Source organism: Danio rerio, chromosome 10, assembly GCF_052040795.2.
Source record: "Danio rerio strain M-AB ecotype USA chromosome 10, GRCz13ab, whole genome shotgun sequence".
In the NCBI taxonomy this organism is placed as follows: Eukaryota; Metazoa; Chordata; class Actinopteri; order Cypriniformes; family Danionidae; genus Danio; species Danio rerio.
The window spans coordinates 41,400,065-41,418,220 of NC_141030.1; the positions used below are offsets into that span (position 1 = coordinate 41,400,065).

The 18,156-nt window shown below is 38.3% G+C and overlaps 1 protein-coding gene across 13 annotated transcripts in view; it reads left to right on the forward strand.

Annotated features, from left to right (window-relative positions):
* msi2a (musashi RNA-binding protein 2a) overlaps nt 1–18,156 on the forward strand; it is a 285,008-nt gene that overhangs the window by 170,492 nt on the left and 96,360 nt on the right.

The window sequence follows — 18,156 nt, forward strand, 5'->3', positions numbered from 1 at the left end:
GAATGGATAATACATTTAGATGGATAAATTGAATAAAATTAGTTGGTGGATGGATGATAAATTGATATTATACTTTAAATGGATGAAAATATAGTTGGATGACTAACACATTAATAAGGCGATGGATGAAGCACGAAGGATGGATGTGTTATATAATTTGTAGATGTATTATAAATTGATATATAGCTAGATGGAATCAAACTGGTTGGTGGATGGATTAGTTGATATCATACTATAAGTGGATGAAAGTTAGAGGACTAATGGATAGATAAGATGAAAGGATGGGTGGATGGATTTGTGGATTGACAGATTGGTGTTACAGCTAAGATCGATTCCTGTGCTACGGTTGATATCTGATGGATTAATGGATGTGAAATATAATCAAATTGGTTGGATGGATGATAAATTAACATACTGTAAATGGATGAAAGTATAATTAGATGACTAATCGATAGATAAGAGGATGAAAGAATGGATGCATGGATAGATGTGAAATCATAATTAGAAGATGGATGGAAGATAAATTGAAATAAGTGGAAAAAAATATAAATGAATTACTTATAGATGGATAGATCGATCGATTGATGAATGGATGCCCAATGAATACATAGGAGGATGGAGGAATGGGTAAATGGATGAAATTATAGATAGTTAAGAGGATGGATGGATGGATGGGAAATATAATAATTAGATGGTGATGGATGATAGACAGACAGACGGGTGGATGGATGGATGGATGGATGACCAATGAATACATAGGACAGAGGTGGCCAACCCTGTTCCTGGAGAGCCACCTCCCTGCAGACTTCAGTTGCAACCCATATCAAACACACCTGCCTGTAATTACCAAGTGGTGTTTAGGTCCTAATTAATTGGTTCAGGTGTGTTTGATATGAGTTGCAACTGAAATCTGCAGGAAGGTGGCTCTCCAGGAACAGGGTTGGCCACCCCTGACATAGGAGGATAGAGGGATGGGTAAATGGATAAAATTATAAATAATTATGAGGATGGATGATATATGTAAAATATAATAATTAGATGGTGATAGATAGATAGATAGATAGATAGATAGACAGACAGACAGACAGACAGACAGACAGACAGACAGACAGAATAATAAATACATAGGAGAATGGAGGGATGGGTATATGGATGAAATTAGAGATAGTTAAGAGGATGGATGGATAGATGGGAAATATAATAATTAGATGGTGATGGATAACGGATGGATGGATGGATAACTAATGAATGAATAGGAGGATGAAGGGATTGGGGGATGAATAGAAAGATTGATGTTGATAAATGTTACATAGATAGAAAGATGGATGTGAACTATATATTATAGTTGGATGAGGGATGGATGATAAATTGATATATAGATGGATGAAAATATAGCTAGATGACTAATGGATAGATCCTAATGATAGAATGGCTAGATGGAGAGATTCAAAAATGTGAAAAGAGGATATCTGAAATGATTGTGATCTGAAAAACTGAAGTGTCATGTACTTCTCATTTCGGAGCTGTTAAGAAGTTCCCAGGAGGATTTGAAGTTGGCTTCTCTCTCGTCCTTTGTTTAGTGCAGTAATTCACATATTTCAGTGTGGCATCTAAAGCACTTGTGTAATCCAAACCCTCATTTCCCTGTCAAACACCCTGCTAGCTTCTGACAGAAGGTGTTTTTGACACCATGTTGGCGAGAAGTGCTTTAGTCTTGATTTTTATTTTGGCTCTTTATGTAGGAGGACACTTTTGATGGTGGAATCCCATCCCATCATCCCCTATTAAATGCTAAGCGCATGAACGTTTTTCCTTTACTCTGCTACCTCTTTAGTTCATCTGTCTCAAGCACATTCTTCTCAAAGAATGCGTTTATTTCTCATCGCAATAAAAGACGCAGTGGCACAGTCACACCTGTAATTCCCATGGCAGGAGTTCTGCTGCTTCTGCTCCCCCAATTTCCCTGAATATAAAAGTCTGCCGGGATGATGAAAGCCGCTGTAACGTCACGGCTGCTGATGGTCCTGCTCAACAGGCTTCCGTACAAGCGCCTGATTACAGCTGGAACTTTGTGATTTTCAAATGATGTAAGTAAAAGTAACAGCGTCTCGGTTTGATCAACAGAGAGCATGAATTATGACTTTTATTGTTGAGAGGAAAGAAAAGGAGAGAGAGAGAGAGAGAAAGAGGAGCAGGTGCTGGGCTGAGTTAGGAATTTTTTGGCCGTGGACGAGGTTTTGTTTTGTGTGTGTTTCCTGGATGCTCCAGAGGACCGGATTGTTCCTGGAAGACGAACAGAAGGTGGTATTGTGTGTGTCTATAATCTGCTTACCTGGATCGGCATTCCCTGGACTCGACACAGTCCCCAGCCTGTGTGTGTGGGTGTCTGTTTGAGTCTGATAACTTTGTGGCATATTACAGTATTTATTTGTGCGTGAGGGCTTTGTTAGTTGCGCCATTGATATTCTGCTTTCATTTGGACTGATAGTTGAGAAGAAGATGGTCAGATTTGCAATCAAAAGTTCTCTCTCTCTCATTTATACAAAGCTTTCTCTCTTTCTTTCTTTCTTTCTTTCTTTTTTCAATGTCTTTTTTATGCATATATAGTACCCTTAGAATTATGTGTTGTGAAAAAACAGAGTCCTGTCATTTAAATGGAATTTACTCTGTAACATGGGATGTCGCTGAACATGGAATTCTTCCAATTATAAATAAGTAGCACTGTATCCCTAATCACAGCAAGATACACTATTGACTGTGAATATTATAGCACTTCTACAAGTATGTGTGAAACTGTGGATGAATGGTGGACTTTTGTCATGCTCAACACTACCTGACAAAAGTCTTGTCATCGATCCCAGTTGTAAGAGCAACAAAGAATAACTTGAATTCTAGTTGATCATTTGGAAAAGTGTCGGAAGGTAGATTTTTGATTCATCTGTTGAACTGCATCCCAATCATCACAAATACTGCAGAAGACCTACTGGAACCCGCATGGACTTAAGATTCTCACAAATCAGTCAAGTTTGGTGAAGGAAAAATCATGGTTTGGGGTTACATTCAGTATGGGGGTGTGCGAGAGATCTGCAGAGTGGATGACAACATTAACAGCCTGAGGTATTGAGACATTTGTGCTGCCCATTACATTACAGAGCCTGTCTATCATTTTGTCTGTCTGCTGGTTGTTCTTACTACCAGTTGATTGGTCAGTCCAATTTTTAGTTCTTCTGTCCGTCCATCTATTTGTTGATCTGTCCTTTCATCCATCTGCCTGTCTATCATTTCATCTGTTGATTGGTTTATCTGTTGGTCCATCTGTCTGATGGTTGTTCTTACTGTTGGTTGGTTGGTTGGTCGGTCCGATTGTCAGTTCTTCTGTCCAACCATCCATCTGTCGAACGGACTATCTGATCTATGCTGATCTTGTATGTCGAGCTGTCTTTTTATCCATTTGCCTGTCTGTCGATTGTCCTGTCTATCATTCCATCTGTCAGTTGGCCTGTCTATCATTTCGTCTGTCCATTGGTTTAGCTGTCTGTTGTTCTTACTGTCGGTTGGTTTATCCGATTGTCAGTTCTTCTGTCTATCCATACATCTGTCAAATGGACTAATCTGTTGGTCCCGTCTGTTGATCTGTCCTTTCATCCATATGACTGTCTGTCGAATGGCCTGTTTACTGTTCGGTCTGTCGATCGGTCTATCTGTCGAATCATCTGTCAGTCAGCCTGTCCGACTAGCTGTCATGCTGTCTGACTCCTTTTATCTGCATGTCCATCTGTCTGGCTGTCTTTGTCAATACTTTTGTCAGTCGGTCAGTTCATTTGTTGGTTCTTTTGTCTGTCTGTCTGTCTGTCAGTATGTTTGTCTGTTATTCTGTCAGTCTATTTGTCAGGTCTTCTGTTTGTTGGTACGTTTGTTTGTTCTTCTGTCTGTCAGGCTGTTAGTTGGTTCTTCATCGGTCGGTTGCAGTTCTTCTGTCCGTCAGGCTGTTATTCGTTTTTTTGTCGGTCAGTCTCAGTTCTTTTGTCAGGCTGTTAGTCGGTTTTTCGTTGGCCGGTCTCAGTTCTTCTGTCTGTCAGTCTGTTAGTCGGTTCTTCGATCAGTCGGTCTTTTAGTTCTTCAGTCTGTCTGTTAGTTGTTTCTTCTGTGGGTTTGTCTGTCAGTTCTTCTGTTTGTCAGTCTGTTTGTTGGTTCTTCTGTCAGTCGGTCTGTCAGTTTTTTTGTTAGTCGGTTCTTCTGTTGGTCTGTCTGTCAGTTTGTGTTTTTATTTTTGTCAGTCAATCTGTCGTTTTTTTCCATCTAGCTTCCTGTCAGTTTGTTGATCTGATGGTCCATCATCTGTAGGTTATTTTGTCAGTCCCACTGTCTGTCTGTCTGTCTGTCAGTCGATCAGTTTGCTTGTGGATGTGTTTTGGGTTCTTCTGTCGGTCAGTTGGCAATTTGTCTGTATTTTCATTTGTCTATCTGACAGTACTTCTGTTATTCTGTCAGCCCTCCATCTGTCTGTCATTAAGGCCAATTGGTCAGCCTATCTGTCATTCCATCTGTTGATCGGTCTGTCTTTCTGACCTTCTTTGTTTGTTTGTCGAATTTGGTTTAGATCCACAATAAGAAACAATATCTGACTGAGCTTAACATCAAAATGATCTTCTTTTTGTACTCTATGCCTATCCAGTTTCTTTGGAGCCTGGTTATGATCAGACAGTTTTTTTTTTTCTTGCAGAGAACTGACAAGCATAGAGGCAGACAAGCTGTTTTGGGTAGCCATCTTCCCAGGAAATGAAAATACTGCCTCTCAATTGTCATCGAAGTCAACCTTTCACCTTTTAATCTCCTGAAGCTAATGTATATGCTGTAAATATACAGACCTGTGGGAGAGAATCCAGGGACCTTAACATAGGTTAAACTCTCTCAGATTGAGGCCAGCGTTGAGGAATGCTGAGTCCACAGTGTGTTCGGTTTATCAAATACATCCTTGTGCAAACATATTACTTTCCTGGCTTATTCTGTATGTGTGTGTGCTATATCTTCTAATAGCTTACTGACCTGTCCGATGTGCTCTAATAAATCCCCTTCCGCTGAAATCCAGATATGCCATTGGAGAGATTTACTTTACATGTACTTGGAAAGAAATATATTACATTAACAGACCCAAATAAAGTGCATTAATCTGCATGTTTGCGACCCGAGATGGTAACCTAAACTAACATTAGAGCAATTGAGGTCTTTCTGACACATCCTGCTGTAGTTTTTGTGTTGGTACTGTATTGAATTCCGCAATGAGCCGCCTGAAATGTTTGCTCAAGGCAAAAAGATTCCTCCTCCTGCTCTGTTATTCTTCAACATGAGCTGGACTTATTTTGGGAAGAGCCGGTGGCTTTTAGATCACAGATTGTCCTCAGAAAGGTTTTGTCCAACACTCTTGTCTCTCTTCAAGTACTTGTGACATTGGCCAGGTCTACAGCTGTCCAATTATAAATCCTGTTTGTCTGTTTTAAGTGCAAACCTATTGTCCGTTTGTTGATCAAGGAGTGTGTAAATATTAGGCAGTGGAAATGTGCATTTAGTCTGCGGGGAACTGTTTTCTTATTAAACAAGCGCTGGCAGCTTCTCAGGGCGATTCTTATAAATTTCTAATGCACTGAGCATCACTAACAGCTGTTTCCCTCCAGCAGCTGAGAGAGAGAGAGAGAGAGAGAGAAACTACACACCTCCTGTCAGCATCTCATTCCTTCTTCTTTGCTATGACTTGCGAAATATGAAAATCTAAAATAGTTTTTTTTTTTTTTTTTTTCCAAGTTTGAATTTCACCTGTCATTTTCCGTTGTTGTTGTTGTTGTTGTTGTTGTTGGGGTAAGGTACAGTAGGTTTAAAATGTGAAATAAATTGAATATATAAGTTGGTATATTATTTGGAACCCAAAATATTTTTAACTATACAAATAAATTAGTTGACTTTTTAAGGAGCCCATATTATGGGTTTTTGAAAATGAACTTCTATGCAGTGTGTAACAAAGCACCAAGTGAATGAAAACATCCAGCTGAAGGTTAAATCTGCAAGTGCACTGTGTTTAAAACTGTTGATTTTTTAACGAAATTAATAGTTGACTCTGAGTCAAAAAAAAGAGATTGTGTTGGATTTGGACTTTTTGCCTAAACGCATCGATGCCGATACGGTAAATCACCAAATATGTGGTGCCGGATTCAGTAAAACATGAACGCACCTTTCCCTTACAACGCTAACGGAGCACGGGGGATCACGGGACTGATCATGACACGAAGATGACGGTCACTAACAGATGGAAATTCGGCTGTGGGGATTAAAGGGTTAAAGTTCATTTTTACAACGATACCACAGTATAGCAAACCTAGTGCTGTGTTTGTTCTTTTTATTTTTCTGGTTTCTGATACAATAACCTACGCTGCAGCACTGGATTCGTCAGCAGTTTGTTAATAAAGGGAGCAGCAGCAGAGACTATTATGTGTGTTTTTTTTTTGTTTTTTTTTTTTTTTTTGGCCTTGCTTGTCTGTGACTGTTACAGTTTCTTCTTCCTCTGGATCATAACATGTAAGTGTAATTAAAAATGGTGTCTCATTTTCTGAATTAATTTTGTGTGTTGTAACTTACAATCGCCCCACAAGGCTTGTAATCACTTATCTGTTATAGATCAGTGCTTGTACTGTATCTCTCAGGTTAAATCTTTTTGGGGCTGTTTACATATTGCATCCAAAACCACGTTAAAAACGTGACTTGCGCTTTGTCGTTTACCGATTTAAATGTGTTCCTCTGCCGTTTGCCTTTGCTATGGCCACTATCAGCTGTTCCTCACACACGCGGTGTGGTCAATTTTCAAAATAGTTATACTGTATGTGTGTTGTTGTTAATACTTGGGGTTAGGTTTAAGAGTAGAGTGACATGCTGGTGTTTAACTGCATTGCTTTAATGCACTCCTGCATTGGGCTCACACATATACTCTGTGCTAAATACTTTTCAACTGTGCTAGACGGTTCTCTCTGTCTCACGCTGGACCCAATCGACCAATCACAGATCTCACCAATGACCCAATGCGCGCAAATTAGCCTCGGGCAAAGGAGGTGTTTGGAAACAAATAAATAGCCGAACAAATCATATGGGAGTCGTTGGCATAATTAGGTAAAAATAAATGCATATAATAAGCCTTAAATGCATACTAGCCTGTTGTTGGAGACCCCCAAATCCTCTTTAATATTTTGCACTGTTGCCTCACAGCATGAACATAGCTGGTTTAAGTTCCCGCTGGGTCAGATGGCATTTCTGTGTGGAGTTTGCATGTTCTCTCTGTGTTGGTGTGGGTTTGCTCCAGGTGCTTTGCTTTCCCCAAACTAATTGGTTGTGGTGAGTGTGAATGTGAGAGTGTGTGGGTGTTTCTCAAAAATTTTACTCAGAAAATCAATTAAATAGGACGCATTATAATTTCATTCTACAATTTAAAGCTGTATTACACTTTTAATATTGTGATGCTTGAAAACCTCTTTTATATTTATGCCTATATATACATATACATTTTAAAATAAATATATTTTTAAATAAATAACACCCCAGTTCATATTTAATTTATAAACTAATTTATTGAAGATTAAAGACTCTCTGAATCTTTTTGTTTTATCTGTCAATGACAGTACAATAAATGAATGTTTAACATGTCTCAATTGCACTGGGGGAGCTGTAAATATGCGAGAGGTTCTTAGAGAGCTGTGGTCTTTGGTCAGTCAGTCAGACAGACGTGTGAATGACTGTGATTTAGGAACACTGGACAGCACTCATTGCCTCATCTGGATCTCCGCTTTGACAGATAATTTCGATCAGATTCAGACGTCAGGAGTTTCACTTGCTCCAAGTAAAGATCTGCCGTGCCGTTCAGAGAATATCGCTAACAGATTTTCTCACATGGATTAACTTAACATTAAACAGTCCTGATTTGCCTGGCAATCTAATTCTGGATCCATAATTGCATCTTTTAAATGAACACAAACGACTTCTTTGAAAGAGTCGTCGATAACAGTAATATTTTCTCCAGATGAGCGGAGCTGACAGACTGTCAATCATTCAAACAGATAATCTCTTATCGGTGCAGTGATTGCTTTTGGCGTGGCGATGGTGACGCGCCGCTAATTGAGCCGAACGTGAATCTGCTTTCTCCTGTGCGATTGCATCTGTCGCACGCTTGTCAGTGGTTTGAATTGGATTGACGGGCTCACAGACCGTATATATATGCATGTGTGGTCTCCGGGATCCCCTTTGGTGTCATTTACATTTTGACGAAGACACTTTCTGCTGCTCTGTTTTTCATGTAAGAGCGATTCACAGAAAATCAATCATTTTTCGTAATGCAAAATTGAGTCACAGAAGCTATTAAGTGCCTTAACTGTATGGCGTGATTGAGAGACGGAGACTCTCATGATTATCAAATGAGGTGTTCGCTCTGGAGAGAAGGATCAGCAATGTTGAGTGTTCTGGAGTCGGTGTCCATCCAGAAGAGGGATGTTATTTTACCCAATTTCACGTAATTGATCGTCATTTAAATTAAAGATCAATTAATCAATTGTGTGTCAAGGCCCATTCACACCAAGCATGATACATGCAACTACACTCACCGGCCACTTTATTAGGTTCACCTGTCTACCTGCTCTGTAACGCAAATCTTTTATCAGCCAATCGCAAGGCAGAATCTTGCATTTAGGCATGTAGACCTGATCTAGACAATCTGCTGCAGTTCAAACTGAGCATCAGTTAAGAAAAGAAAGGTGATTTAATTGACTTTGAACGTGGCATGGTTGTTGAGTATTTCAGAAAATGCAGATCTACTTGGATTTTCAAGCACAACTATCTAGGGTTTACAGAGAATGCTCTGAAAAAGAGAAAATATCCAGTGAGCAGCAGCTCTGTGGGTGCAAATGCCTTGCTGGTGCCAGATGTCAGAGGAGAATGGCCAGACTGCTTTGAGGTGATAGAAATGCATCAGTAACTCATAAAAAAAACAAAAAAAAAACACTCGTTACAACCGAGATATGCAGAAGAGCATCTCTGAACACACAACCTGTACAACATTGAAGCAGATGGGCTACAGCAGCAGAAGACCACACCGGATGCCACTCCTATTAGCTAAGAACAGGAAACTGAAGCTACAATTCGCACAGGCTCACCAAAATTAGACAATAGAAGATTGGAAAAATGTTGCCTGGTCTGAGTCTCGATATCTGCTGCAACATTCAGACACATATCAATGATTTGTATGTGATAATGTTAATGTTAATAATGATAAAGAGGTTTATTATGTATTCATTTTATTATAAACTTTACCATTTTGTTGGAGTGCAGTAAGTGCACTATTTTGTGCTTCTAAATGGACGTATTTAAATACAATTTGGCAATCGGCCAAATTATTAATCACTGCAAATCTCGTCCCGTAGCGTGTTGTTAGGACATGGGTTTACATTGTAACCTGCTCGCGAAATGTTTATGTTTGTAATATTTCATGTAATATTTATCATGTGGAACTCTCATGTGTCTCATTTCGGAGGCTGTTACAGTCCACCAAAAGTTGCATTTTGGTCATGGATGCATACTGTGAGAGCCTTTATGACTGATTAAATCACACCAAGGCAACCCGGGATGCTGAAATAGAATTCTAAACCAGCACTGGGTGGGTTAAATGACCAAAAACAAATGCTGACGTTCCGGCCGTTGGATGAAAACTGCATTATTCGCAAATGTTTTGCACATAAATTTAATTAGCAACTTTGGATTTAAACATGGCTAGCTTAGATCACTGTTACTAGTGCATGTGCATTCATGAGAGCAAATAGTTTCTGTCACATTACAGTAAGCAATATAAAGTTTCTTTCTAAATGTTCATATAAAATTGTGTATATTATAGGAAAATCGAGCGAAAAGACCAGTGTTTACTCATGATTGTCCATGACTTGTTAAAAGCTAATTCTATTTAGCCCACTTCATTAGAGTACATCACATAGACAAAACACAACACAGCAACCCTGGACTGTGAAGTAATGCTCTATTCTCAGTCTCCAGTCATAGCAGTGGAGAGTTTTTATTAAACACATTGGGCTTTCTTCATTTTTCCCTCATGTCTGCTGTGCATTGTTTGTATGCTAATGATGCCATGCTTAATCAACCACCAAATAAAGTTTATCGATATTGGAAACCATTGACAATCAATTGTCGGTTAATCGTTGGCATTCCCAGTCCAGACGTCGGCACTCTCCATCTCTGTCTTTGTGTCAGGAATCAGAGCAGATCACAGAGTCTCTTTGATACAGGTGTGTGCCGTGAGAATGGAGAGGAAAGCTCTTTGAAAGCAGGAGGTCTCGGCTACTGGGCTCTTCATTGCTGTCAAGAGTTGAAGGAACAGCTTTTATATATATCGGCACTACCTTAACACACACTGGCACACACAATATTCTCTTTTTTCTTTCTGTAACCCTTTTTTCCCCCAAAGCGCTCCACCCCTCGTATCTTCTGAAGAAGGGTTCCCTGGAGACTCTCTTTCCTCATCCCAGTTTCATTTTTTATTTCGGTAAATGTCACATCTCTTCTTTGTCCCTTTACAAAACCTTTTTTTTGTCTTTTCTGCTATGCTTTGTTCTTGTTTCTCTCTCTCTCTCTCTCTCTCTCTCTCTCTCTCTCTCCATCCATCCCTCCATTTTTTTGCAACTCATTTTCCCTCTATTGTGTGTGAACAGAATGACTCAATTCTCATACACAGGAAAAACACCTACTAAAAACAAGTCTATCTATCTCTATCCATCCATCCATCCATCCATCCATCCATCCATCCATCCATCCATCCATCCATCCATCCATCCATCCATCCATCCATCCATCCATCCATCCATCCATACGTTTCATTGGTTATCTGTCCCTCTATCCTCTTTCTATTTATCATTCTAAAGTTCAGTCTTTGGTTCTCTGTCAATCAAGGCTCTTTAAATTGTTCTTTATATCTGTCTTTTATGAATTGTAAATGTTCCTTTATTTTATTTATGTATTTATTATTATAATTATCAATATAGAAGTAAACGCTGTCGTTTTCTTTGTGAGATTGAAATAAATGTCAAAAAAGCAAAGCTGATGTTAAAAACAACAAACATCAAAATCAGTTCTACGGTCCAGTTCTCTGTGTATCTATTGTGTTTATACACTCACCGGCCACTTTATTAGGTACAGCTTACTAGTACCGGGTTGGACCCTCTTTTGCCTTCAGAACTGCTATCTTTCGTGGCATAGATTCAAAAAGGTATTGGAAATAATTTTCAGAGATTTTGGTCCATATTGACATGATAGCATCACGCAGTTGCTGCAGATTTGTCGGCTGCAGTTCCATGATGCGAATCTCCCATTCCACCACATCACAGAGGTGCCCTATTGAACCGAGGTCTGGTGTCTATGAAGGCCATTTGAGTACAGTGAACTCATTGTCATCTTCAAGAAACCAGTCTGAGATGATTCGCGCTTTATGACATTTCGGGTTATCCTGCTGGAATGCACACTGTGGTCAGCAACAATACTTAGGTTGGCTGTGGCGTTAACATGATGCTCGATTGGTACTAATGGGCCTAAAGTTTGCCAAGAAAATATCCCCCATGCCATTACACCAATCCCACCAGCTTGAATCGTAGTACAAGGCAGGATGGATCCATACTTTCATGTTGTTGACGCCAAATTCTGAGCCTACCATCAGAATGTTGCAGCAGAAATCAAGACTCATCCAGGCAACGTTTTTCCAGGCAACGTTTTTCCAATCTTCTCTTGTCCAATTTTGTTGAGCCTGTGCTAATTGTAGTCTCAGTTTCCAGTTCATAGTTAGCAGGAGTGGATCCCGGTGTGGTCTTCTGCTACTGCAGCTCATCCGCCTCAAGGTTGGACCTGTTGTTCCTTCAGAGATGCTCTTCTGCATACCTCGGTTTTAACGCATGATTATTTGAGTTAATGTCGCCTTTCTATCAGCTCAACCAGTCTGGCCATTCTCCTCTGAACTCTGGCATCAACAAGGCATTTGCGCCCACAGAACTGCCGCTCACTGGATATTTTCCCTTTTTCAGACCATTCTCTGTAAACCCTTGTGGTGATTGTGCGTGAAAAACCCAGTAGATCAGCAGTTTCTGAAATACTCAGACCAGCCGTCTGGCACCAACAACCATGCCACATTCAAAGTCACTTAAATCACCTTTCTTCCCCATTCTGATGCTCGGTTTGAACTGCAGCAGATTGTCATGAGCATGTCTACATGCCTAAATGCACTGAGTTCCTGCCATGTGATTGGCAGATTAGAAATTTACATTAACAAGCAGTTGGACAGGTGTACCTAATAATAATAAATAATAAATTGCCCGGTGTGTGTATAATTAATGTTTTTTTATTACAATAACTATGTAGTAACCACAGTATGTCGCTAACGTGACCCTTCCTCAAAATAATTCTTAACTCGTGTAGCTTTCTTATTTAACCCATGCTTTCTTAGCACCTATTTTGAAAGAATATTAACCCAAATTATATCATTATATTAGATTAAAGGATTATGCATATATTACACAAAATTCATGTAATTACATTTTAAAATTATATCTGGAATTCACAAGGCACTGCAGTTTCTCGGCAGTAAACTAGTATTAAATTAAAGTAACCCTTTATTTTTTTTTTGTCCCATAAAGTTTGAGATGTATGTTATAATATGTAAATATCCGCAAGTATACATTTTTTTCCAAATATCATTTCCCAATGTAGATGGCTAAGTGTGTGTGTCTCATCTTTTTTACCTCCCATTGTGACAACCAATTGTACCAAAACCAGTAAATTTAGACTTTTTGAATGCATTTTTTTGCTCCCCATTTGTGAAACAGCTAAATAATAATAAATAATAATAAATCACACACAGAATAAAGTTGAAATGTAATGCAGTTATTTTGCTGTAAAGGTTGGGTTTAGGGGTCAGGGTAGAGAATACACATTATAATTCAAATCAAGAAGTTTCTTCCCATAAAGATTGCTGTGAGTTTGTCATCATTAGTGTTGGGATAAATTGATGCAGCAGTTGTTTAATCCAGATGTACTTAACAGGAAGCCTCTGGCCCTGCTGTTCAATAGACCATTGAAAAGCTGTGAAACTCTCCACAAGTACCTGAGACTGTCTTTGGCTTCCGTTTCCTTTCTCTCACATGCTTGTGCATTCTCTCTTCCTTTCTCTCTCTGACCATTTCCTCTTTCCCTCTCTCCTCCTCTCTCAGTGTAAGCTCTTGGGGCGGACCCGCGTCCTTTCAGTTTTCAGATTTCATTTCAGGTCTTTTATCTCCAGAGGACAAAGCAGCCCACTGGCCCTTATCAGAGACACACACTCACGTATAACACACACACACACACACACACACATACTCTCTCTCTCTCTCTCTCTCTCTCTCTCTCTCTCTCTCTCTCTCTCTCTCTCTCTCTCTCTCTCTCTCTCTCTTTGTCCAGAGAGAGCTGTCAAGAGCTGTTTGATGGACTAAAAGATGAAGACCTGCCTCCCCATCCTCCTCTCAAACACATCCGTCACACACACACATGCACACACCCTCTCACAGGTTCTGCTTACTGCAGGAGATCTAGAGATTCATAAGTGTGCTGAGTTCATATATATTGTTTGATATTATTTGTTGTTGTTGTTGTTGTTGTTATTATTATTATTATTGTTGTTGTTGTTATTATTATTATGATTATTATTATTATTATTATTATTATTATTATTATTATTATTATTATTATTATTATTATTATTATTATTATTGTGACTCTACAAAGTTCCATTAGTTTAGTTTTATCAACATGTACAAACGATGAACAGTGCAGTTGTTATGCTATTTATTTATCTTTGTTAATGGCAAATAAAGTTGTTTATTGTTCATGTTACCAAGCTTGACTTTGGATGTTAATAATGCATTAGTAAATGTTGAACTATAATAAATGCGGTACAATTATTGTTCATTGTTATTTCAAGGTACTAAATACATTAACTAGGATTTTTCTAATGAATCCTTATTGTAAACTGACTACTACTACTACTATTATTATTATCATCATTTGTGTTACTGCAAATTGACCAACTTTTGCAAGTTTTTTTTTTTGCTTTTTTTTTTTTGTGCTTTTTTTTTGTTGCTTTTTTCCCCCCAGTTTGCCTAAGAATTAATTGACCAAATAAACCCATAAATATAAAATCCATTTTAAATACAACCCTTAATAAATGTCTGACCTCAACGTATTAGTATAGTACACTGGTCATCCATCACAGGAAGATGGATTTGCTCTTCAGTGTTTGGACTTTCAGCAGTCAAAATGAAACCAGACCTAAACTGAACTTTAACTCCTAAAACTGGACTGACACAGTTTACATTTACTAGAACGTCTGTGTTAAGCTGCTTTGACACGATCTACATTATAGAAACGCTATAGAAATAAAGATGAACTTAATTTAATTTAATCCATCATTCAGGCCCCGGTACTGCATAGATTTATAGTATTCATATAAATCTCGTGTCAGTCTTAACATGAGAAGCAGTGAAGTTTGATTCCTGACATGTGGCACATTAACTGTGTTCCGGGACGCTTTAACTTTACACGAACTCTCCACTTTTTTGGGGGTGTTCAGAGATGCTCTTCTGCATACTTCGGTTGTAAGGAGTGGTTATTTGAGTTACTGTTGCCTTTCTATCAGCTGAAACCAGTCTGGCCATTCTCCTCTGACCTCTGGCATCAAGAAGGTATTTCCACCCACAGAACTGCCGCTCACTGAATATTTTCTCTTTTTCAGACCATTCTCTGTAAACCCTAGAGATGGTTGTGCGTGAAAATTCCAGTGGATCAGCAATTTCTGAAATACTCAGACCAGCCTGTCTGCTACATTCAAAGTCACAACAATCACCTTTCTTCCCTATTCTAATGCTCTGTTTGAACTGCAGCAGATCGTGTCTTGAACTTGTCTACATGCCTAAATGCAGCTGCCATGTGATTGGCTGATAAGAAATTTGCCTAATGAGCAGTTGGTCAGGTGTACCTAATAAAGTGGCCGGTGAGTGTATTTTATATAATATTGCTATGTGCATCTCAGAAAAACTAAATACTTCAAATATACATTTATTGGAGGACTGGGGAGTTTATCTTGATGAGTTTATCATTTTTAAATGAGAAGAGATTCTGTTACCACTTCTCTCTTTATGATCAACACACACCTGAAATGGGAAATGCCCCCTTTCTTGCTCAAATTGGATTTGAAAGCAATAAAACTCATATACAAATATTTAGGACATCGGCGACACACTGTTTAAGGCAAACAAATTATACAATGACATGTGGACGTGCTTGAAAATGATTGATCAGCTCACAAACTGGCACACACACTCCACCTACAACACACATATGTGCTTTTATGAAATATCTGCACTCCAGCATAAATCACCATTAACATCTGAACGTGTGTGTTTGTGGTGTGTTCTGTCACACCAGCGAAGGCTCATTACACACAGAGTGATTTTTCTGTGCTGTGTGAATGTCATAAGATGGAGAGATAGATGCAGATTACACACACACGCACGCACGCACACTGAGTTGCTATTTTTACACTGTGGGATGGGTTTGATAAAACGTCAATTGCTGGGCTCTGTGTGCCAAAAGCTTTCTTGCTGAAGCTGATAAAGATGTCCTGAGCCAAGAGTGACACCAGCATGTGGTCCGCATGGTAACAGTGGTGTGTTTATATATACGTATATATGTGTGTGTGTTGGAGAAAGTCAGCAGGTCAGGCTAATGAAGAGCCTCGTTAACAGCAGAGGAGATGATTAGGGCTTTTACACACACACACACACACACACACACACACACACACACACACACACACACACACCCATCTGAAACAAAAGAGGAGGAGACGGAGGGTTTTACGAGTGTTAGGATGATTACACAGGGCTCCAGTTAATGGTGTGACGTTACTACAGTCCATTCACTCTTAATGCCTCTGTGGTGTCATATTCAATAGAGCTGTTCTGAGGCCAGTTTTACTGTTACTCCAAGCATCAGTCTGCTTTTTCATTATGGCAAGCTCTCTTTGGACTAATTCCAGACTCTGTTTACATGTTTCTGTTTTCATTCATCAGGTTTTTAATACAGGGTGTCCGCAGGGTCTTGAAGTATTAAAAGTTGATAAATCAGTGTAGAGAAATGTAAGGCCCTTAAAAAGTATTAAGTCTTACATGCAATCTATTTAAATAAATCTATTTATTACATAATATGTTTGCAGAAATTTAGAAAATACGCTAAGTGAATATTCTTCAACATGAAAAACAATGCTGAAGTCAGATATTCTGCTTTTAAAATGTGCATTACATGCCGGAGCGGCTGTCTTTGTTTTGGTTATTTAACCCACCCAATGCCAGTTTAGTCAGCTATATTTCAGCACCCCGGGTTGCTTTTGTGTAAAATAGCATATTTCATTCATTCATTCAGTCAGGAAAGCTCTTAAAGTGTGCATCCACGACCAAATGCGACCTCTGCTGGACTGTAGCAGACTCTAAATGAGAACCAGATTCAGAGTTCCACATTAATTAGCAAATAATATAAGCATAAACATTATGTGAGCAGGTTACATTGTAACCCCGTGTCTTAACAACACACTATGTGATGATATACACAGTGATAAGCAATTTAGCTGTTTGCAGCAGACAAAACGTGACAGAAATTTAAATACAGCCATTCAGAAGCACAGAATAGTGCACTCACTGCACTCCACTGAAATGGTTAGGTTTATAATCTAATTAATACATATTAAACCTTTAACATTATTAAATGTAGACACTGAATCACTGATATGTGTCACGGTTCTACAGTTCAATTCCAAGGGGTTTATTTTATTTTCAAGATCTGCGGCTGCTTATAGTAGTACGCCAATCAATGTCAGGTAAAATGGCATTCAAACATTATTAGCATTTAACACTGATTAAAGCACATGAGGTGTACCTGAGATGATCATTGTCAGTTTTCTGTTGATCCGCTCCAAGAAATAGAAGCTGTTTCTAAAATAGAAATTTCAGTCAGGCTCGCTCCTGTTGGTGTGGTCAATCTGGCAACCTGCACTTGCATGTTTTGAATCAGACGTGCAATACCTAGTTCAACCACTGGGTGTCAAATTTACATACTTTACATTTACATGTGTTTGTCAAGTTTTTTATTTATTTATTTTTATTTTTTTACTTTTAGGAAGCATTGTTTATAAAATGGATAATAGTTAATATTTTGAAATGATTATAATTTCATTTTCATCTGCAGTTACTCTGGTCTTCAGTGTCATATGATTGTCACATGATCCACCAGTAATCATTCTAATGTATTAGTTTGGTTTGTAGGGAGAAATAAAACATCTTGTGGCAATTGGAAGAAATTTATTGCAAAAAAATAATAATAATAATTGTTTTTTTGGAATAGAAATCTTCACAGTTTCAGTGAAGTCTACTTTATTAAAGTACAGTTAAATGGAAGTTACATCGATCTTTCTATACTTGTTTTTTAAATTTTTTAGCTAAATTGGCATTTTATTGCATTCCTGTGCATTGTAATGTACTGGATTAAGAGTGTGAATGGTAAAATGAAGTGCTACTTGGTAAATAAAGTGGTTTTGTGCATTTTAGTTTTTGTTTTCTTCTATTTTTGAGTTAGTTTGTGGTGAATTTGTTCAAAGATATGGTTACATGAGGCATGTTGCTGTAAATTAACTGTTGCGGTACAATGATCAGTCTCATATTTGTGCTCAGCCCATTTGTCATGGGAGAGTTGGCATGTGAAAATTCCAAAAACAAAGCTGAGATGCTGTTGAGTCTATGTGGTTTGGCATATTTAGTTTTTCAAGTGGTCTTACTTTATATGCATTGCCTGAATTCAATAATTGCTTTATTGGCATGACAAATAATACAAATGTAAGCATTTATAATGTTTACATAATAAGTAACATACATATAAGATTAAAAAATACAGTAAACACAATAAATAGTAGCAGTAGTAAAAAACAAACATTATATTTATATATAATAATTAAATAAAATATAAATAATATATCTTGTATAGAGATATGTATTATATTAT